Source organism: Camelus ferus, chromosome 1 (assembly GCF_009834535.1).
Source record: "Camelus ferus isolate YT-003-E chromosome 1, BCGSAC_Cfer_1.0, whole genome shotgun sequence".
In the NCBI taxonomy this organism is placed as follows: Eukaryota; Metazoa; Chordata; class Mammalia; order Artiodactyla; family Camelidae; genus Camelus; species Camelus ferus.
The window spans coordinates 114776869-114801560 of record NC_045696.1 but is presented as its reverse complement, the minus strand read 5'-3'; positions in this window follow the sequence as shown (position 1 = coordinate 114801560).

The window sequence follows — 24692 nt, the reverse complement described above, 5'->3', positions numbered from 1 at the left end:
TAGGCTCTGAAATGAAACAAATCTTTATATATTTTTGCACATACACTTACTTGCTGAATATTATTTAATTTTCCAGTGCCTCAAATATTTTACCTGTAAATTGAGGATAATAATAGTGGTTGCATCATAGGATTATAAGGAAGTTAAATAGGGATGATTGGAAAGTATGTGGTAGGATTCCTGAGCCTTAGCAAAACATAATATATTTAACATTAATAAATACTGTTTATAGAAAGCATACTATGTACCAGCCACTGGACTTAGCACTAAATATACTTCATTAATTTTAAACAAGTCAAATGCACAAGACAAGGAAACAAAGATGTCCAAGAGTATGTCAGTAGAAAATAAGGTGCATGAAAAATTTGAAAGTTAAATTGAGTGTGTGTAGCTTAATGATGTTGGAAAAATCATTATTATTTGTAAAGTTGTAAGAGATGCTATATATTTTCATGTAACCAAAAGTATCCTAATCTTTTAACTGATTGATTTTTTTTTTTTTTTAAGCAGAAGCCAACTTCACTAAAATGAAGCCATGGAAAGTCAAGTACTTTGCTTGTTTTATTCACTGTCATACACTGCCTATCCCCAAGGACCTGATACTTGGTTCATAGAATAACTCCACAAATAGTTGTATAAAGAATAAATGCATCTTAAAAATGAATAAAATCCTGCCCATTCCAAGTATATGCAAGGCACTGGCCTCTTTTGAGGTAATCAAAGATAAACTGGTCATGAATTTGACCCTCAACAGAACAATGAGGAGAAAGGATATTCATAAAGAGATAATAAGAGATAAATATAAATAAATTCAATCTAGGTAGATTTCAAAGGAGGAAAATATTATTTCATCCATCAAAGACACATTATCAAACTGAGGGGCTTTTTAAAAAATATTTTTAATCTTCACTGGAGTAGAAGTCACAAACTAGCCACTTACAGGTTTAGCATAACCCACATATACATTTTGCTTGAGTGAGTATTTAAGACATCTAAATTTAAAAGTCCTTAATTAAGGCATGTATTCTCTATTTTACCTTAAACTCTACCTCTCTCTACTGACATTACCTTCAAGGCACTTCAAATGGTTTTACCACCCTTCCGAGCCTGAAGGCATGGCAGACAACCTACAGTGTTGATTAAACAAAGCTCTGCATTGATTTACAAAGGGAACATCAAGTGATAGCGGGATAGTGGAAAAAAAGGTGAGACACAGTGATGCCCAAGTTGGGAACCCAAAGAAACACTACAGCAAAGACAAGAAGTGGATGACCCTTGTAAGTAAGGCATAGCAAGATCCAATCAAAATTGAGCTACTGCTAGTAATGTTATCCATCACAGACAGGTGAAGCTTGGGATGATCTGGTCAGTTGGCTTAAGACCTGCCAAGACACTAGCCCAGCCCGACTGACTGAGCGAGGAGCCCTGTAGGGCACCACAGACCCACCCGGGAAGCCGCCAGTGCACCTCCGTTCATGGCAGTTTGACTATAAAATTTACCCATCACCAAACTAGAATGTACATTCTATCATCAGAATATCTGATCCCTGAAAACACACCAACCTGTTCCTTAGTATATTTTATTCTCCAGAAGGGGAAAGAAAAAAAAGTCTGGTAGATTTTTAATTAACAATGCATGTATATTTACAATGACAGCTAAAATTATGTTCCCAAAGTTTTGGTCAGACTTTCACATCTGTAAATTCCTGACTTCAAACAGTAGTCATTTGCTCCCTTTACTTTCCTTCTTACATTCAAAACTAATTCTGATTGAGTAGCATATGGGTGCAGAAAAAGCTGATAGGTGTGAACCGGAATTCAGTACTATGGTATGTAGCAGACGTAGACGCCGTTGTTATCCCACTGGGATCCCTCCATCCTCGCCACTTCACCGTGCACTAGTCAGATGCCCAAGGGCCAGCTCTTGCATTTCTTTGCCTATATCTCTCCTTCCTGCACCCCAAGCTCACCTTGCACCCATGTGCCATGCCAGAAGTGCCTGAGAAGTAAATTCCTGTCTTCAGTGGAAGCAGCTTTTGATTAATAGCTGCTGAGAACTGGTATGTAAATACTCAAGCCCCCGCCCCCACTGTGGATGCGGGTGGGTCAGGACTGTGAGGGACAGTACTGACAAAGGCGAGGTCTGTGTTCTACGCTGGCTCCCACGGTCTCCTCAGAGGCTTTAACAGCAGATGCCCAGCACAGAACTGCAGGATAACACGCCCCAAAGGCTGCCTTTCCCTCCCCACCCCTTGTTTCCATTTCTCTATCAGTATTTGCTGGATTCAACACCTAAAAAAACTATTTAACTTGATATCCTTGCCCCAGGTCTAACTCTGGGGGAACCCCATCTAAGACAGACTGGTATCAAATGTTCACACTCATCTCAAATGCAGTAAGCACTTCTTTACAAGACTGACACAAATGTGATCTTGTTAATGTTTCCCAAGTGATCTTTGCCCATAATACTAACACATCCGGTGTGTTTAGTTTAGCTGTAATAACTTTTGCACACACAGTTCTTTTCGGTAGCTTCTACTGTATCTGAAGGAGCATGGGAAGCCTTCTCTAAATCACTCCATCCACCTTGACCTACCACTGACGGCCATTGAAATTAAAACCCTGCTGCCTACTCCTATAGCATAGTCATTGTACCTTCACTGCAAGGTCCAACGTGGAAAGAAACTCAAAGTGGAAAAAAAAGCTCATCCCTCCAAAGGAAATGGAAGTGAAAAAAAAAAAAAACCAAAGTTAGCGAAGTACTGCTCATTTTATATTGATGGTCCCTTTACTAAGTTGCATCCCATAGAAAGAAAAAAAAAACCCCTCAATTCCTTTGTCAAGAGCGTTTGCTTTTACCACAGCTGGACACAAAAATTATAAGCAAACTCTCAGCAGTGAGCAAGGAGCTTAGAAACATGGGGCCTCAGCAGGACAGTCCACTGAAATCTTAGAATCTTAAACAGACCATGGGAATGAATGTCATTGGAGAAAGCAACGCAGCACCAGCAGAGAGAGCTCAGCAGAAAGTAACGGAGGGTTCCCTGATCCCTGGAGGATGACTGTGTATCCAGCCTTCAAAAGTTATCTTCCGAAGCTCAGCTGTTTTGTTCTCCTGTCTACAGGTGAGAAAACACGTTTCAACTGTGCAAACAGGAGCCTTGGCTACACGTGTAATAATTACTTTGTGTTTGTTCGGGAATTTGTTTTGCAAGTTACTGAGCAGAATATGAATTTCCTGTGTTTATGATGTGTTTTGCTATTCCTTTCTTTCCCCAGGCAAGCTTTCAACAGTCGCCTCTTTCAAAGTCTAGGTCATCGATTTATTTATAGCCTCCTCTCCACACACTTGTCAGTCATAATTTTATTTTCATCTCATTTTTTTTTTTTACCCTCTTCACTGGTCTTGCTTTTCCCTCTTCCTCATCATCTGTCATTTTATTATATGGTGTGAGTTAGCATCTGTGTGGGCTCTCCTGTCGGGCAATGCATGGCTGACAACTCCGATGACCTCAATGTTCCCTCCATTCAATCTCCCCACATGTTTAATCATGTCTTTGAGCTCATTCTTCCTTGACATATTGCTGCTTGCAAAGACCAAGATGGAGAAGTGCAGGCTAGATCCTTGCTACTCCGAGTGTGATGCAAGTCCATCAGAATATATTGGTAGCTTCCTAGAGATGCAGACTCTCACGCCCCCGTCCAGGTCTGATGAGTCAGAACCGGCATTTAATCAGACGGGTATTCATTATTCACATGTACCTTAAAGCTCCAGAAGCTTTAATGTAGGTGATCCAGATGGTAATGGATGGAATTCATAGTTGTTTTAAATATGCATCCTAAAGTATTCGTTACTGGATTAGGGTCAGGCGGTAGAGTGGAAGCTGCAAGGACCTCATAGAGACGGAAGGAGAAGCAGTGGGTCACAGGGCAGTCTTGGAGCTCCAGACTAAAGAGAAGGGCGGGCACCGAGTGCAAGGCAGCACTGAGTTTTCTGAGGAAGTATATGTGGTTCTTCTTCCGAGTCCAAACTCCCGCTTGCCATGTGACAGGTCAATAAATCAGGAGACAAGGTGTTGGGTCAAGGAATAAAGACTTTATTCAGAAACCAGGCAGACTGAGAAGATGGGGACTAACATCCTGGAGAACCATCTTACTCAAGTCAGAATTCAGGTTTCTTTTATATTAAAAGGGGAGGGGGTGTGGTTGGTTGTTGCAAACTACTTGGTGTTAGATTCCTTTGTTCTTGCAGCTGTCCACATAGGTCAGGTCATGATGCTCCTATAAACCTCCAACAAGACAAATGTTACTCTCTGTTCTGCAGCTTTTTATCTCTATATGAATGGGAAAGGGTTCCACCCTTAAAGCTCAGAGCCTTGAGAATGGGCTCTCCTGTATATTTCAGGCTCTAGACAATATATATATATTTCTTTTTTTTTTTACAAAAGTTGAAGGACAAGCATGCCTCAGCTCAAGAAACAGAGCACAGGGTTAGAGACAAAGGAACAGATTTAAAATGTTCTCAGATTTGCTCTTCCCTTTTACAGTTCCAATCGCTTAGTGTAATGGGCCGTCAGAGAATTCTAGTTCAACCCAGGAAGGCATCAATCACCCAAGGACCCATCTCACAGAGAGGAGACGTTGGTGTCTAACTATGGACCATTACATTCACCCGAGATTCAGCGGATTGGATGCTTTCAGATTCTCCATGCTTTTTCCTTTTCCCTCATGCCAGAGGGAACAGAGAGGACACATTGGTGTCTAACTGTGGACCATTACATTCACCCAAGATTCAGCGGATTGGATGCTTTCAGATTCTCCATGCTTTTTCCTTTTCCCTCATGCCATTTCCCTTCTTAATCTTCTCATCCATCAACTTCCTGGACTCTTCTTCCCTCTCAATTTAGGTTCCAAAATTAGGTCTTAAATGATGCTTCCTGTAGCTCACTGAAATCTTTCACTTTCTTGACCTCCTATGTTACTCCCTGTGCAGTTCCCAAATATAAGATCTTCTGGGAGGATCACCCCTCTCCTTTCCAAATGTTGCTAGAAAAAGTAAGAAAAGGGCTGAATTTACTAAGAAGTCACTAGCTGACTCTACGTGCCATGTTCATAAAATGAGATTATTGCTTTTCCTCAAATTTCTAACCCTGACCCTGCATTTCTCACTCTCAGAGAATGGCTGCAGTTTCTTAAAAAAAAAAAAAAAAGGTCATTGATGTATGTTTTCTCCACCTTCTACCACAATTCCTGACATATTCTTTATATCCTGAAATTTTTACTTTAACTACATGCTTTATTATTTCACCTCATTTTTCTAGTCTGGTTAAACAAACACTTTTTTTTGTCCTGTTTTTTGGTTTTGTTTGCTTGTTTAATTCTAAGGGTAAATTTCCTATTTGCACTCACATTTATTTCATAGCCTTTTCCTCTTATAACCTATGGTCCCCTGAGAATATTTTAATCAATTAATTAATTTATTTATTTTAACCTTGGTGAATATTTAAATTTTCTTTATCTCCTGGGAATGTTTAAAACAAAATCCTTCCTTTTCAGTATTACCATTTAGTTTCCGCATTGGATCCTTTATCTGCTAATAAACACCCTCAGATTTCTGCTATCTCAAAAGAAGCAAGACATTTGTTTAACACTTATCTCTTATGGCTTATATCTCGCCTCCCTAATAAAACTGCTCAAAACCATATTCTACGTCCTCAGCCATAAGAGAAAATAGACTACTGACACACACAGCAACATGAACAAACCTCAAAATCATGCTGAGTGCAAAATGCCAGACACAAAAATTTACCTTCTCCAGTACTGCATGACCACACTTACAGGAAATTCTAGAAATGACAAATGTAATAAGTGGGGAAAGAAAGCCAATCAATGGTTGCCTGGGGCAACAAGTTAGGGGGTTGACTTGAGAAGGGTCATGAGAGGACTTTTTGGAGTACTGAAAATATTCTATATCTTGATTGTGATAGTGTGTATAAATTCATCAAAACTCATTGAAATGCACATTTAAATTTGTGCATATGACTGCATGAAATTTATACTTCAAGAAAGTTGATTTTTTAAACATTGTGTCCATAACCTCAAAACTTGATTATTAACCCCCAGCACATCTGGCTTCAGCATAATCCACTTCACTGGAACTATTCCAGTGAATGTCACAAACAGGGTCCTAGAAAGCCTCTATCTTCTTGAAGTTTTCCCTTGTTTTGAATTCTAGGGCAAAATGGCTTAGTTACCCCCTTACTTATTTGAACATTTCTTAAACATCCCTTCCCCTAAATCATTCTCCTCTACTCTTATTTGCAGTCATTCAAATTCAAAATTTCAAAATAATTTTAACTGTACTGATTCATACCAAAGAGCCACCAGGTATGTAAATGCATTACTCATATGGACTTTCAAATGCAGTCTACTGTCCATTCCTATTACATCTATTGAACTCACGCCTTTTTTTCTGCTGTCTTATGATTACCACTGGTCTCCGTCCCTCCAGAACTCTCATTTTAAACTGTATCTCCTCAATGCATTCTATTTACTGCCATCAGATTTATTGCGTAATATGCATTGTGGCAGCTGTTCCACTTAGCAGCCCAATTCAACCACAAAGATCACCCCAATGCCTTGTGAAGACAGTCTCAAATCTTGAGCCCTTGACAGTGTCTCCCCTTGTAGCCTTATTAAATTCTATCCTCAAATCCAAGTCATACATTTCATCCTGTCTGAGTCACTGCTCCCCAAAAATGCCATAGATTTTTTTCACTCCTGAACTCCTGTTTTATTCTTCTCTTTGATGGAAAAGTATCTGACCATAATCTCAGCCTACAGATGTCTTGTGATGACTATCAATGCCTTGATGACACTGAAGGTGTCAACCCCTTAAAAACAACCTCAGTTGTGAAAAGTTTCTTTGTGTAGATGTCCATTAAACAGCTTACAGTAAAACAGATTTCATCAAAGTCAGTTTGTAGTCATGATGCAAAATAATCACTGCCTCAAAAACAACTATTATTTCAGTTACATAAAGTGCCTCCTGGATCCCTCTGCTAAACATTCAGTCATCCAATTGACACATTTTGACACATATTTACTGGTGTAAGTTAAACATCATTAAAAAGGACTGTTAGATATATGGATAAAGAAGATGTGGTACATATATACAATGGAATACTACTCAGCCATAAAAATGAATGAAGTGATGCCACTTTCAGCAACGTGGATAGACCTGGAGATCATCCTTCTAAGTGAAGTAAACCAGAAAGAGAAAGAAAAATACCATATAGTATCGTTTATATGTGGAATCTAAAAAAAAAAAGAGAGAGAGAGAGACACAAATGCACTTATCTACAAAACAGAAACAGACTCACAGACATGAGAACAAACTTATGGTTACCAGGGGAGAAAGGGGATGGGAAGGGATAAATTGGGATTTCATAATTTGCAGATACTAGCTACTATATGTAAAATGGATAAACAATAAGGTCCTATTGAATAGCACAGAGAACTCTATTCAATATCTTGTAACCTATAATAAAAAAGAATATAAAAAGGAATATATGTATGTATATGTATGACTGAAACATTATGTTGTCCACTAGAAATTGACACAACATTGTAAACTGGCCATACTTCAATAAAAAAGAATGCAAAAAATTGGGAATGACATTTTAAAAAGGACTTCTTAACACTTCCATCTGTAAGTTATCATGGCAGCATGTCCTGAAAGATGTTTTAGGATACAGTGTTTTTCACAGCAGCACAGATTACCAAAGAAGTATGCAAAGTGCTAAAGGAAGAAGTTTAAGAACCTTAAAGATAGAATTTAAACTTGGGCTGGCACTGCGCATTTACTATTTCAATATATTTGAATTTTTTAAGAACAGAGAACAAAGCTTCATACAACTTAAACTGTGTAAAACAAAGAGTCTGATGACAACTGGAAAAAATCATTGGGAACATGATCAATAGAGAATGTGTTCTTATATGTAATAATGAAAGTGTGAGCAATGCAAAGAAAAATGGGGAAAAAGATAAGTATACAAAAAAGCAAAATAGGATCTACGTTAGCCAAAAAATCTATAAAATGATCTCTTGAGCATCAAAAATATTTACATCCAAATTGTAAACCAGCTCTATGTATTAAACTGAAAAGGGTTAACCACATGGCCACAGTGGTAAGTTGTAGGAAAGACACTTGCACACCAACAAGAGAAAACATCCTCATTCTGGAGGACAACCTGACTATAATCTAATAAGATCTTTTACACTTGAAAAATGTTTTTATTTTTGACCAAGTAATTACCACAGAAAAGAGAAGTGAGCAAAGGTTTACCCACAAGGATTGTAAACTTAGGATTACATATATTAACAAAAATACGAAGTTGCCTTCACGATGATGTAAATCATAGTTTAGCCATATGAGAGAAGGCAGACTCTAAAAATTAAATTTCCAATGATTGTTTAATAACATGGAAAGGATTTCAGGATAAATGTTAAGTTAAATAAAACTATAAACAAAATGTGATGTATATAATACAATGCCACTTGTTTAAATATAGCGTATGTATGCATGGAGAAGCTTGGAAGAATATAAAGACGTTAAGAGTGGTGGGTGCTGGAGCAAGATATGGTATGATGCATAATTACTGGGACTCTGGAATTCAGTTCTCTAGGGTTTGAATTCCCTTTACCAATTCAGTTTAGCCATCTTAACTGATTGGCTTCTTTTTTGTGCTTCCGTTTCCTAACCTATAAATGAGGTTTATGATAGTAACTTTATGCACATGAGGTTATTAGAAGAATTAAATGAGATAATTCATGGATAAAATGTGAAACAGTGCCTGGTGGTGCTAAGTGCTCAATAAATATTAGGTGGTACCATTAAGAATGGTTTTAGAATGATGGCAAATTTTTATATTCTCAATATATTTCTGTCTTTTCCAGTTTTTTGAAATGATAAATAATTAATACTATCTAGACTTTCACACTACAAATCTATATTTTACTGATGGCATTTAACTTCAAACGATAAACCACTTGGACCTCCAAAAGATGGCAACGGTTTATAACTAGTCATTGCTACTGTCTTTAAGCCATTTCAAAGTATATTTGGTGATATCATTGGAATAAATTTCTTTTCTTTTTTTTCTAATTCCAAAAAGGAACACATTTTATTTATTTATTTATTTATTTATTTATTTATTTATTTATTTATTTATATTTATTTATTTATTTATTTATTTATTTATTTATTTATTTATTTATCACTGCTATTTTATTTTATTTTATTGTTATTTTTTCTTGAAGTATAGACAGTTTAGACAATGTATCAATTTCTGGTATACAGTATAATGTTTCAGTCATACACATACATACATATATTTGTTTTCATATGCTTTTTCATTCTAAGTTACCACAGATATTGAACATAGTTTCCTGTGCTGTACAGTAGAAACTTGTTGTTTACCTGATTTATAGATAGTAGTATCTGCCAATCTCGAACATCCAGTTTATCCCTGCCCACCCCCTTCCCCCTGGTAACCATATGTTTGTTTACTATGTCTGTCAGTCTGTTTCTGTTTTGTGGATAAGTTCATTAGTGTCTTCTTTTTTCTTTTTTTAGATTCCATATATAAGTGATAATCATATAGTATTTTTCTTTCTCTTTCTGGCTTACTTCACTTAGAATGATAATCTCCAGATCCACTCAGGTTGTTGCAAATGGCATTATTTTATTCTTTTTTATGGCTGAGTAGTATTCCATTACATAAATATACCACAACCTCTTTATCCAGTCATCTGTCAATGGATGTAAATTTATTTTCCTGTTGTAATCATCCCTTCTGCTCAAGGCTTCATAGTTTACTATATTCAATTTTACATATATTTTACATGCCTTTACTTTTGTCTGCCTTAAAAAAAAAAAGCTACTAGCATTACTTTCCATACACTGAGATGAAAAAATACAATAAGGAAAGCAATGAATCATCAACATTTACTTATAATAAAGAAAAAAAAAAAAGGAGAATGTCTCAAAACAAAAGAAAATAGCAAAATTTACAAATCGCTAGATTTTTAAGGATACTTTAAGTGTTGCTTACTAGTTAAGTTTGTTCCCATCAAAACTGTAGATAGTGTATCAAATACACACACACACACACACACACACACACACACACACACACACACACACCAGCTTCAAAGAAAAACAAAACAAACCTGAGCCTGAACAATGGTGTCTAGTGTCTGGTCCAATGTACACAGGGCTAAGGGCTCGGCAAACTTTCCAGTTTTCAAAATGTACCAAATGATTCAGTTTCAGGCTTTCCAAAACTCCAAAGTGGGAATATTTATTGCCTTTTATTTTCCTCAATAAATACTACCCCTTTTGAGAGGAATTTTAATAATCATTTAAATCAGATTTCACCATTTTTATTTCTTTATTTCTTTTATTTCACCATTTTTATTTCTCTCTAAAGTTACACTTTCTAACCTAGGAAGTATTTCAATAGATTAAAGATAATTCTTCTATAAATTTGCCTCATTATGAAAATGATTTTGAGGGTTGGCAAAGCCATGTAGTTCATGCATGATGTGTAACAGTAAAGTTTGTGCACGTGGGTCTATGTTTAAAAAAAAATTACACACATTGGCACAATCTCCTTTTCGCTGTTATCCTCCAGAAGGTCTCCATGACCCCCATTCTAAAAGTAAGCACTCCCTTTTGCTCTGATATCTTAAAAGGCTTCTGCTGCCTCGTCTCACTTTTTTTGGCAAAACTTTAAAGAAATGACTTTTAATATTTTCCCCAACTCAAAAGTTAATGCATACATTAGCAGAATAAGAGAAAGATTATAGAAAAGTATAAAGAAGAGATTTTAAATCTTCTGCAACACAGTAACCCAGAGTAATAGTTTTCAAATTGCGATGGTTTTGCATCCATTTTCTCTCCCTCCCTCCTCCCTTCCCTGCTTTTCTTCTTTTCCCACTTTTGCTTGTCCTTCTGAATTTCCATTTAGTCCCTGAGGATCCCCATTGCACTATACCTACACAATAGATACTAGCTTATCTGTGTCCAGACGATGAAGCTGCAGGGAGAGGATTCCATCAACAACCAGCACACATGCCACCTCCTCCCAGAAGCCTTCTTTGACTGACCTCCCCCAACTTTACCTCTACAGTCTACAGATCTAATCATTTCCTTGTCTGTAGCACCTCCATCTTAAGTGCATGTTTCTAAAGTGAAATATAATTGGTTTGCTTGCACAACCATCCTTTCTACTAGATGATGAATACATCCCACCCACTCTATACAGAGTTTAGGCCATCTATGAATGCCTGCTCCAGTAAGTAAACATATGCATTATGAATCCTGACCACCCAGTGAGGAGCTCATATGTAACAGATTTTCAGGATGTGTTTGCTGGATGATTAAATGAATAAACTTTCTCTTGTATTCTGAGAAACCCAGCTAGCCTAACTGCTCAGAGACATCTTCCCCTCTCCCCAAAATAAATGTCAACTAACAGTCTCAGAAAACCAACCACAGCACTGAAATAAAGCTGAGTGTGGCGGGCAAGTTGGCAGGGCTCTGGGCTTCCAAATAAAACCAACTTCTAGAGGGCTCTGTCTCTGCTCACTCATCCTCCCTGACTTCAGGTTTATTTCTCATGTCTTATTTCCTTGTCTGTTCTCTCTTGGCCTTGATCTCAGCTATTCTTTTTCACAGTCTCTTTGTTCACTTTTTTACTTGGTTTATCTCTTGTCCAGATGATTCTGTTCTAGCCCATTCCTCACTCAGTTTCCAAATCACGGGCAGGATTTATTTTGCATGTTATGTTTACACACTTGGAGCGTTTGAGTTTTGCCTGCTTTAGGTTGGGATTTGTTATTTCTAACCCTGCAGCACTCTGGCCCTTAATGAATTCACTTGGCTTTTTGGCTTGGGAAAAGATACTACACATTCATTCTTTCCTGGAAAGGAGGCAAGAATGTTTTCATATTGTTTTACCTTATTTGAGGCTGAAGTGAGGAATACCGAAGAAAACTTTTTTTCTCTAGAAGAAAGGTACACAGCGGTTCATACATATTGTATATGGCAATGTCCATCTTTTGCAATCCCAGCCATGATGTATATAACTCTTGAATATTCTGACTATAAGACTTATTCTCATATTTTATCACAGTAATATTTATTGTAAAGAGCTTCTCTTAAAATGAGAGACAAATATTCTAAATATTTATACCCTAAGGAATAGAATATTATTTGTGGATTGCACTAAGGGAGAAGTTTAAGTTTAGCATGGAAACCATAACAATTTACTCTGTAGTTAAGAGACTGCTTCTCAGTTATCAAAACACAGCTATAAATTCAATGAGGAAAGGATATCCTTTTCAACAGACAGTCCTGGAACTATTGGACATCCACAGTTAAGAAAATGAACCCTAACACAGTCTATGCATTTTATTAAAAAATTATATATCATAGACTTAAGTGTGACATGTAAAAATATAAAACTTTGAGGAGAAAACAGAACATCTTTGTGATTTTGAGCTTTTTGACAAGACATCAAAGTCATGCTCCATAAAGAAAAAAATAATTGGGACTTAGTCAAAATTAAACACTTTTTGTGACAGCTCTATAAATGATATTAGTAAGAGAATGGAAAATAAGCTATGAATTATAAGAAAATATTTGCAAATTATATCCAGGTAAAGGACTTGTAACCAGAATATATAAGGAACACTTAAAATGGAACTATAAGAAAACAGGCAACTCAAATAAAAAGAAAAGCATGCAAAGTATCTGAACAGATGCTTCATCAAAGATGATAAATTAATGACAAATATGCATATAAAAGTGGTACAGTATAATTAGTAATTAGGAAAATACAAGTTAAAACTATGAGATGCAACTGCACACCTCTTAGAATGGTTAAAAACAACCATGGAAAAATGGATAATATAACGTGCTGACAAGACAGAAGAATGACTGGGCCTCTCATTCATTCCTGATGGAAATGCAAAATGATACAACCACTTTCAAAAGCTGTTTGGTAGTTCTGCTTTTAATAAAATTAGACGTGTGTTTGCCATATGACCTAGCAATCCTACTCTTATTCATTCATGTAACAAGCATGGATAAATCTTAAATGCATTTTGCTAAGGGAAAGAAGCCAAACCCTAAAGGATGATGCATGCAGTCATTTATACGGCATTCCCAAAAAGGCAAAATTACAATGAAAACAGATTAGCAGTTGACAGCAGTTGGGAGAAGGGTATTGACTACAAAATGGCCACACAAAGGAATGTTTAGAGTGAGGGAAATGTTCTGTGTGCTGTCCTGGTGGAGGATACATGACTATGAATTTGTCAAACCCCATACAACTGTACATCACAAAGAGTGAATTTGAGTTGCAAATTTTAAAAAATGAACTGATAGCAGGGGACCCCAGGACAGATTGTTAAAATGAATCTAACTGTACGGCAGTTGTTCAATGTGACCTCACTGAAGGAGATGGGAAAAAAGGAGCAGTTCCAAGTAGTTTTGGGAAATGATGTTTTGACTGAATACTCTAAAATTAAACATAAAATGAATTGTACATAAGCACTGTATGGATTAGTAATTCTGAAACCACTTTTAACGTAGTTTAGGGCTGAAAAAATAATTATATAGATTGTAGTTAATGGGAGCCATGTTTCACACTGTTAGAGAGAGAGGTAAGCAAAGGGGGAAAGGCTAGAATGAAAGCCCTGTGGGGCTAAACTAGACACAGATGTTTAGTTTAATAGATAAATAGTGATATTACGCATGTGTATTAGTATACATAAATCCATTTTAAATACATTTTCTAACTCAGGAAACTGAGCTCCTTGCACTGAGCAGGGTGAAAAGCAACGATATTGTGAGCACACCCAGCACCAGAGCTTGGTGCCTAAGATCATTTTCCAATAAAAGGCTCTAGGGTCTGTCTTAGGAAGTGTGAACTATTAAAAATTACCATAGACTGAGAGGCTTATAAACAACAGTTTTTTTCCCCCCACAGTTCTGGAGGCTGGACATCCAAAATCTGGGTACCAGCAATCTGGTTTCTGGTGAGACCCTCCTCCTGGCGTAGACTGCCAACTTCTCAATGTCTCCTCATATGTCAGAAATACAACAAGCTAGCTCTCCATGCTCTTCTTACAAGGTCATCAATCTCATTCATGAAGGCTCCAAGCTCAGGACCTAATTGCCTCCCCACAGCCCTACCTCCAAATAACATCACACTGGAGATTAGATTTCACCATGTGAATTTTTGGTGGAAAACAAACAGTCCCTTTAGAAGAATGGCTGATTCTAGGGCTGGGATAAGACAGGATAGGATACAGTATTTTACAGTCAGAAAGTGAGGAGGTGATTAAACAACCAGAAAAAGAGGATAGGGCTGTGTCAAAAGGAGAGGCCAACATGGAAAAAAAAAATGGCCAAAACTAGAATAATTTGATCAACAAACTAATAAAGATATCATTGTTCATAACTCAAACAAGAAAGCAATATCCATATGTCCATATATATCTTAATAAATGATGGAATTCATACATAAATGCAAAAGGAGTGAATCTTCCCTAAAGAAGTATTTCAAACAATAAATATAAAAGGAAGGAGAAAAATAGAAGATCACACCATTGGAACACTGTAGGAATAACTGCCACCGGCAAAAATGCATACAAGAATGATAAAAATAGTGGACGAAACTCTAAGAAAAAACAAAATATTTGCTTATCCTTAAAGAATCTCTCCTAAATATGTCTTGATTACTGTAGTATCTTTAATACTTGTCTATAAATTCTTCTTGTTTCCCTCCAGGAGGTAGAGGTTAATTTTCATGCCCTTGAGTGTGGGCTGGACTTAGCGATTCCCTTCCAATGAGTAGAGTATGGCAGTGGGGTAGGGGAAGGAGGGTAACCTTATGGTGGAAAACCTGGCAAACATCACCTTAAGCAGCTGATCAAGACTGACATCACTAGCAATAAGTTAACCTGTCATTTTGTAAACCCTGCAATGAAGGGATTAAAAGGCAACTTGGCCTCTGTGGTACTCTTCTCCCAAATCCGTAACTCCAGTGTAATTATGAGAAAACATCAAACTCAAAACAAGGGACAGTCTACAACACAGCTGATCAGTACTCTGGGAAAATGCCAAAGTCATGAAAACAAGGAGAGATTGAAGAACCTTTGTAGATTGGAAGACACTGAGAAGACGTCATAACTAAGTTTGACTAAGTAGATCCTGGGATATGAAAAGGATACCACTGGAAAAAAAGATAAGTAAAATCCAAATAAAGGCTATAATTTACTTACTAGCACTCTACCAATTGTAATGTCTTAGGTTTAAAATGTGAATCACGATCATGTAAGATGTTCTCATGTCGGAAGTTGGGTGGAGCATACATAGGGACTTTCTGTTCTGACTACACAACTCTTCTATAAATCTAAAATTATCCCAAAATCATTTTAAAAGCAGGAGCACATCCAGGATTTCTCCCAGAAGCATTGTGTGTTCACAGCAGTGTCAGAAAGTCTCTTTGTAGAGCTGATTTAAAGTTTAATTGTACACTGTGTAAATAACATTTTTAAATACAGTTCATGAGGTGATGCTCATGCAGACCAGGGCATGTCATCAGAAAATACTGAGTAGTAAAATATCCTAAAGCCCTGGGCTGGTCCCCTGCACTGAGAGAGAGATAAGCCGCTCCTTAGTTAAGAAAATAAATATCCTGTGATTCCATGACATGAATCTATATGAACAGCCAAACTCGAAATCTTCCCAACCTCTGGATTTTACCAAACCTGTCAAAATGTGCTGCTTCTTCATCCAAAGGGATGCATAACAGGTAATTAGCAAGAGAAGAAACAATTTACAGCGTAAGAAACTTTGGAAGTCAGAGTTCAAAAACATTAGAGATGTGACGCAGTTGTAGGGTCTAGAGCGATTGGTTTGTGGTCCCGAGTCCAATGACAGATTTGGAAAGAAAAGGAGCTCTCGGTGTTTAGAGTACAGAGTCCAGTTAGAGCACGAACAGAAGCACACTTGCCCGGGGACCAGGCAACTTAAAGGGAGTGAGAAACACCCCAGCTATGCCTAAGTGAGTATATATCTTGCTCAAGAAGCCCCATTCATATACACTTTCTAGCCTTAAAAGCAACACCTACACATTGGCAAACCCAAGGGTGACACTGAAACACAAAGAACTATTAGAAGCAAAAGAAAATGACACAGAAGAAGTGATTTCGTGTTCTGTTTGCTCCTAAGAGCAAATGTAAAGCTAAGAAATGAACACAAACACACCCATCTTCCTTCACTACTAGAGCCTCCACGGAGAATTGCGAATCCATGATATGGTGCAAGCGAAGATGCTAAGTTCTGCTATTAACTAAAAACAAGTAGGTAATAATGGGCAATGACACCCTCAGGTGCTAGATCTTGACTAAGTTAATGATGCAAGTCATCGTTAACTATCCATTGAAGCGATCCTTTGAGGAAGATGCTGGTTTCCATTCCTGGTGTCTCTAAAGGCAAAATTCATATGTGTGTCTCCTTAAGATGGTTTCCTTAGGGATTCAAGATTCTTTGGGGGAATGTAAGTGTGGGGAAAGTATCATATACCTTGTACTAAAAATAAAGGGAGGAAATGTGTATTATCATGGTCACCAAGTAGTTCTGTCTCTCCCTTAAAGCTAGAATATAGTTTAAGAACTATTTCTTCCTTTAAGTAGCTGTATTTGTGTGCATGCAACAATATGCAAAGGAAAAAATGCCATTTTACTAACAATCCTGTGTTGCACACTGCTTGCGGGAAGAGCAAAGCATTCTAAATATTCGTGCTGAGGAGAGGGCAGTGAAGGCTTCTCGGGGAACTGCCATGTAAGAGCATATTTTAGGTGCTTTATAACTAGCATTTCATTTAACCTTCAAAATAAACTAGAAGTGCTTTTATATGTACTTTACAGATGAGGAAACAAATGAAAGTTTCAAATAGTCAGGGTCCCTCTTGACTCCACATTTCTCTATTAGCCTAAATAAATATTCTGCACCTGGGTTGGCACGAGGCACTCCAAAATACCAAAAATACCTGGAAGTGCTATAAATCTTATCTGCACAATTTAAAGTTTACTATATTTGGCTTTTTTTTTTTTTTTTTGCTTAATTGAAACAAAGGAATGATTACCAGCAATTACGTAAGGCACTGCACTAGAAAATGCAGGAAATGCAAAGAAAAAGAAAATTTCCTGTCTAACCCCACGAACCTTAAGATCTTTAGGGGGAAATAAAGTGAAACAGTGAAGAAGAAATATTAATATTTTTAAAACAATTTGTAAGACCACAAAATGAGAAATCTCCTAAGAAGAGATGAATTCACAATTAAGCATTAAACGAACTGCCCATAGTGGGGAGACAAAATGAAATAAATTCAGACCTTGCAAGTTAACACTTAAGAACTTCTATAGTGATTTGACAGGAAAATACTATGACTGTTGATTTTTTTTTCACTTTTCAGTTTTATTGGGTAGAATTGTTACAATTTGATTGCATATATACAATATATTGCAGGTAAATACATATATACAATATACTGCACATATTTTTTTTAGTTTACATGTATGTACTGTTCATTGTGTCTAAGAACAGGTTAGGGCTTTAGCTTTTTAAACTTACATCGTTATCAGAGGAATAAAGCCAACCACAAAATAAGAATCAACAGAATGCAGTCATCCAATCACAAAGGACAGTATAAGTATTGATTCTTATAAGATATTTGGACTTGCATTATAAATATTTTTGTTGCATTCATTCCATTTTTCTAATAGTTCACTTTTATTTCATTTTATAAAAGTGTCAGCTCTGCAGCCAGTGGGGAAATAAAAACTTAAAAAATTAACTGGTCCTTTACTACAGATGGTTTGAGAAGGGGCTTACTACAGTTCTTGGCCATCGGGAGAGGGCTGTCCTCAAAGAAAAGGCTGCTGAGAAAAATCTCAAGGTACAAATCAGCCTCATGCGTCCTTACGATCAGTAAGTAAGAAGCCAGCTACTTCCAAAGGGGGGCCAGTTGTGAGCTAAAACTTGAGTGACGTTTCTTCTTGCTCTCTTGTCTACATAGTCCCTCTGTTTCCCTTCTTCAGCCCAGGGAATATTAGACCATCTGGGAAAAAGGAAAACTTATGTTCCAAATGTCTACCCATTTCTTTCTATTTTACACCCAAACCATCAGCACTTAGGCTTATGTGCTAATAACGTACCTGAGTGCTTTAAATTCTGTGCCTCTGCAGTGACTAACATCTGGAAAAGTACTTGGAGATGCATGTTTCATTCTGTAAGCAGATTGGAGAAGTGGGAGGTATTTGGGGTTGCAAATGAAGAAAATCATTGAAACCGATAGGAAGGGCATCATTTGTATTACTTAATTCTTGGAAATACCCCGCCAGAAATGAAGCAATAATTTCTGTGTCAGTTCAGTAAATTATTCTAGGCTGAGTTACCAGGAAAGTTTCCATGGAAGAAAGCAACTTGGAGAATGGACGGAAAAAAATGAAGAAATGTAGTAATTGTGTAAGAAGAGAAAGAACATTCTGCAGGGTGGCCAAAATATCTGGGAAACTAGGAAAATATACAAAAAATAATTTATCTATGTTACGTGTAATATATTCATAGTCTGTTCAATATGTAACAAATTCACGGTGTTCAATATGTTGTCCCTCATTGGCAGTGCGCAGAGTTCACTGCTTGTGCAGTGGAAAACTACAGAAACGGGGTGTGTAAGTACATTTCCATCTGTCCCAAAGTATGTATCTGTGATTTGAATTTCTTCAGTGAATAAACTTGGGCCTAGAGCGTTACTGTGAGCAAGTAATCAAGAGGCTTCTTTCAGATCTGACAAGCCAACAGCCCACTCTGCATGGCCACAGCGGCCAATCCAGGTCTGGAATTGCCCCTTATCACTGGAAATACTGGGTGGTGTGTCACCCAGTTCGAGTCACTCAAGGTGACCTTCCCCACCTGAGACCATCAAAGAGATGCATTATGTAGTCACTTAACATGGTCAAATATACCATTGTCTCACTGTAGATGGCCACACTACACATAAGCAAATGGTATGACCTGAAGCAGAGAGGCTGGATATTTTGAAGAGAGGAACAGGGAGTTGTCAAGGGTCAGATTTGACTATTTTGATATGATGCTAAAAAAGGCAATTACACCCTGAATTCCAACCTAAAAAGATACAGTCTTATCCTATAGCAATAGGGAGTCATTAAAGATTCTGAGCCAAAGAAGACTTAAAAGGGGTGTTCTGAAAGGTGGGTTGAGTTGAAAAACAGGGAGAGAAACTAGTCCACTATTACAGCAGTGGAAATGCCATGAATCTTTGCCCCAATCATTTCAGGGTAATGGAAATGAAATCAAATGGTTCCAAACACCAGAGAGGCAAAAACAGGCCTAAGTACAGGGGCTCACTGGATTGTTGAAAAGGGCAGAGGGAGAGGCAACTCTTAGTTTTTGAGCCTGGCAAGATAATGGCACTGTTCCCAGGAATGGGCAGGTCGGGTGGAGAATTTGGCTCTGGTTTAAGAGGAGATGTTCAGAACTTTGGACGTGGCAAGCACGGAGTTCAGCAGTCCATCAAACGGGGCATTCGAGCCATTTGAAAATACAGGACTTAAGCTCAGGAGACAGGTAAGAGCATCTTTGGAATTTATCCATTATCTATTTCTGATCATGATGACTGGAAATTTACAATCCACAACAGCCAACCTTTCATTTAGTAAATTTCTTCCTCAACTCTGACCTCCTCCACCTGAAAAACCTCTTGAGATTTTTTTTCCCCTTAGTAAATAAGCATCTATATCTATAGTTCCAAAAAGTGTTGGTACCCTGTGTGAGAATCTTCCTAAGGGAAAAACTAAATTAGCCATTATTAAACTTTTTGCCCCAGGGTTTACAATATCTGCTGTTTGCCACGATGTGTTGCTTTGTTATGGCCTCCTAAGACTTGCAAAATGATTTATCTTGAAATTGTGTTAGTCTTTGGAGAGCTTCAAGAGATATTCCTTACTTAGCTTTGAACCAAAGTGATACCAGACAACTGAACATGAAAAAAAAAAAGAAAAAAAAATTGAAAGTATCAAAAATCGACAAGTGGAGTGTAATAAAAATGAGGTATATTCTCATTATCAATCAATCCAGGAAGAGGAATTCCTTCTTTATCTTTTGCTTCTTAACAAATACTCTAATCAAAGTGAAACCCTTAAGTACTCTGAATCAGGATCATCAAATCTAAAATGAGAGGCTTAGAATGATTAATATTTAATGTCCCTTCCAGGCACACCAGTTCCCAAGGTACAACTGATAAGTCTGAAATAAGATGGGTTTCAAAGTGTGTTTAATATCCCTTAGATACAAATGATTTCACAGTGTATAACTCCAAAGTCTATACACTGAATTTACTATGTCATGGAACGTTCCAAATGCAGGTATTTTGTGCCTCACGGGTATAGTCAAACATAATAGCAGGTACTAAAAACATTCTACGTGCAGCTATGTTGGGGGGTAAGTTTTCTGGATAAATTTTTCAGCTCATCCACTGTACAAGTTGGCCTGGCAGGTACCCAGATGAATAAACATCAGATCATAGAGTCTTCCAAGGTCTCCCTACCAGCTGTGATTCCCAAAATTTACGCTTGAGGAACTGTGACCTTGGCATATCCAGGATTCAAAATGGTCTACTTTCTTTTTTGTTTTTTTAAGTTGTCTGCACTTGCATCAAAATCACCAGATAAATGAGGAAATGACTTCCAAGTGAACAGTAGTAGATCTGTGTTCTATATGTTTTAACTCAATGGCAGACTAGAAATACTGTGTTATAGACTAATTGTGTCTTTGCTCCCAAGATTCATATGTTGAAATCCTAGCCCCCAATGTGATGGTATTAGGGAGGTATGGCCTCTGAGAGATAGTTGAGTCATGAGGATGGAGCTGTCATAATGGGATAAAGAAGAGATGTTAGGGTTTGCGCTCACTGTTTGTTCTCTGAATGTAGGAGACAAGAAGCCAAGAAGCAGTCTGCACCAGACACCAGCATCCTAACCTTGGACCTCCCAGCCTCCAGAATTGTGAGACATTAGTATTTGTGGTTTAAACTGCTCAGTCTATTATGTTATTGCTGCCTGAGCTAATGCACCACTGTCTAACGCATTCAAGGAAGCTTTGAGGCTCCAGAGTTTGAGAAGAAAGTCAAAATAATAAATTGGTTAACTTTAGTAACTTTAGGTTACTCCCGATATAAAAGTTTTAATTAAAGATGGCGTCACATTAAAAAGAGAGATGGCATTTATATCTTGGTTTATTTCACCAGCATCCTGGCCTCAACATCCCTACCACATGGCACAAGGGTCCTGGGGCTGGTCCAGGTGTGATCTCTGCTTTGCAAGAGAAGCAGACTGCTGTTTTCACTGCAGCAAATTCCATATAAACCAGTGTGTTCCCAAGTAGTTAGCAGCAGTGCAATATGACTCAGCATTTTGACTTTGCAAGGACAAGATAGTGAAAAAAAAAAATCAGAAAAAAATTTGGAGCGTGCATGTCTGCTTCTATTCTCCTTACTCGGCATTTTAAAGTCACCTGGTGAAAGCATTTTAATTTCCAAATGGCTAGTTCATTTAAGATTTAACAGCTCACCAAACACAGAATAGATGGATACGTGCGGTTCAGCAACTATAAAGAATTAAGTGAAAACTGCAGAGAGGAAAGTCGTGTAGCAAATTGATCATTTTCTTTTAATTAAAAAAAAACATTTTTTTAGTCTATGTGGAAAATATTTAGTCACACCTGCCTTATCAGGAGGATGATCAACTTTCCAGATCTGCCATAAATTGGAAGGAATTGTGACTGAAGTCAAACCACTATGATCAAGTAATCATCGGTCTAAATCATTTCCGGGAAAGTCTGTAAAGTGGCTTGGATTTAAGTGTCATGGCTCAGCCTGAGCTCCTTATGAAAGAAGTCTCAGTTCTCAACCCGTCTCCGTGACAGCGACAGTACTAGGAGGTGGCCGACCACTACCGTTACTTCCTGATACCAAGTTTGGCCAGGGAATTTGGACACCATAAGTGATGCTGAGATCACATTCATGAAACCATGGATAATGAACAAATGTAAAGCTTATCCAAGCATTTGATTACAGTTATTTTAAATGGTTCATACAATAATAAATAGATTTCTTATCAAACCTCTCTGTCCTTCTCCGGAATAGCTCTCAATTGGATCTATACCTTTTTATGGCTAATAGCAAAACTATTTTTCAGTCTTGATTTTCATACAGAAGGACTAAACGTGGTTTTTTGTTTCTTCTGTCCACGGTTAAGCATGTTGCCTGCCACAGCCGAGATGACTCACCTCGTGTGTTAGAAACACCTTCCTCAGCAACAGAAAACACTAATTGAGTGACGGCTTGTAGGTGGCCCTCAAAAACCACACAGTCACATTTGCCAAAGGAAACGCAACCAACAGCTGAGAACCATATTCTGAACCACCCTGATGAACTTCAAAGATAGATTTTCTTTCACTCCAAATCTTAGAACCGTCTTTGTTATTAAAACTAACCGAAAAGTTCTGAAGTGTTAACTTTATGATATAAGATTCGAAATTGGTGTCTCAGTTGCCAGACACACACACTAAGTCATGCAAACAACACGAAAACTTCAAATAGCTTTCATTTTCCTAATCTATGATGAAGGGGGTAGAAGGAAGAGCATTGCATGTTTTTACTCTTGTGATGAAGATCTGAAAAAAAGGTTATCCTTTCAGAAATAACTTGAAGGGGTATTCTACCAATTAATTCTCTTACGCTGTTTAAACACGCTTATTCTCAAGTTTATTTCATTTTTCTGATAAACCATATCTGCGCTTCCTTAGAAATCCTGTAGTTCTCATTACTAGGCTTAACCTCTCAATTTTTTTTTTTTCAGAACTAACATTCTCTGTTTAGATTTATTTGTAGCCTATAGCATCATACCTTTTGTCAAATGTATATACAATACTCACACTGTTCAACTTATATACACACCTAGTTTAGTCAAACTATACACACACATACAAAAATTTCATTTATACACTTACATAAAATTCTATTTAATAGGCGCTCAGACTTCCACTTGTTTTTTTTTCCATTAGGTTTAAAATTTCTAGGTACCAGGAAGTTGAACTATATTGGTTATTTCATTCAATTATCTTGGGCCATAAAAATGCAGCTCTATTTCTCATTTTCTTTGTTACTTGTGTCCTTTGGAAGGCTAATTATTTCATATATGAAGCTGACTGATTAAGAAAAAATTATATTTTGGCTAATTTTAAAGTCAGAAACATTTTTCCTAAATTAAATCTAAAAACTTGTGCAAGTGGGCATGTTTAACATATAAATATAACAACATCTAAATTTGATTTTTAAATTATGTGAAAAATTGTTGCTGATGACTAATTTAAGCACCATGTAACCTACACCTCAATTACGTCAATAAAAAAATATGAGATCTTGAAATTCATATTTTGATGAAGATTTGTTAGAGATGTTTTGAAAACCAGTGTTATTCCTGAAAGTCACACAAATTAAACTTACTTTGATTTGTTTTTCAGTGTTTAATATATTGCTATTTGTAGATCGAAGCTTTCACAATTTTCTAATATGACAACTCGCAAGGCAGAGTTCCCATGAAGTCAAGAGTATATGCATAAAAACAAAACTTTCACTGTGTGCTCTATACAAATAAGTTAACAAAAAGCATATAATAAAGTTTTAACTCTACAAAGAAATTTAACAACACTATTTGGTAGTCCGCCATCATGAAGCTGATGCAATGGTTCATTAACAACCCAAATTTGCTCTCTGAAGATTCTGTTTCTTGGAATCAGACGAAACTCAACATTTAGCATTCCAATGTAATCAAGGTTATTCTAGTCAATCATTCACTTTGCTAATGGAAGAGAAATCCAGCAATCACCAATCACCTGCAAAAGGTATAATGACCACACGCCCCCTGCAGGACCAATCACTGTAAGCCCTAACTCTCAGGCTTGATAAACTGAACTTTCATTCCTTCATTCATCCAATAAATATTTATTGTGCTTCGGGGAGATAAGGAAGAAAAAGAACACAGTCTTTGCGTTTCATGAAGAGTTAGAGGGGGAGGCAGAACATTAAAGAAAATCACACGAGCAATTACACATATACAATTACGATCAAGATTATGGCAGGGAAATAGAAGCCGAGCCTCTCTCAGTTGACTGGCATCCCTTTTCGCGAGACACAGGCTTTTGGATTTGGATTCTGGTTTCGGCACTTACCTGCTCTGTGAACTTCGGCAAACTATTCAACCGCCTTTTGTCTCCTCTTCTTCAACTCTGTCATGGGAGTTAACTCCTATCTGTGGAGGTTTGAAAGGGGGACTGACAGTTGTTTGTCATACCTCCCGTGAAAAGGTGCCCTTACATCTCCTCACCCAAAGCTAGGTGGTGCGTGCTGGGCCCTGCGCAGCACCGTAGGAGTGATGCTCCCCCTTCAGGTGAGGTCAGGAAGGTCACGCAGCTACACCTGTCTCCCTTGGGCGCTCCTTCTTGGAAGGCATCCGTCAGGCTGGGAGAAGCC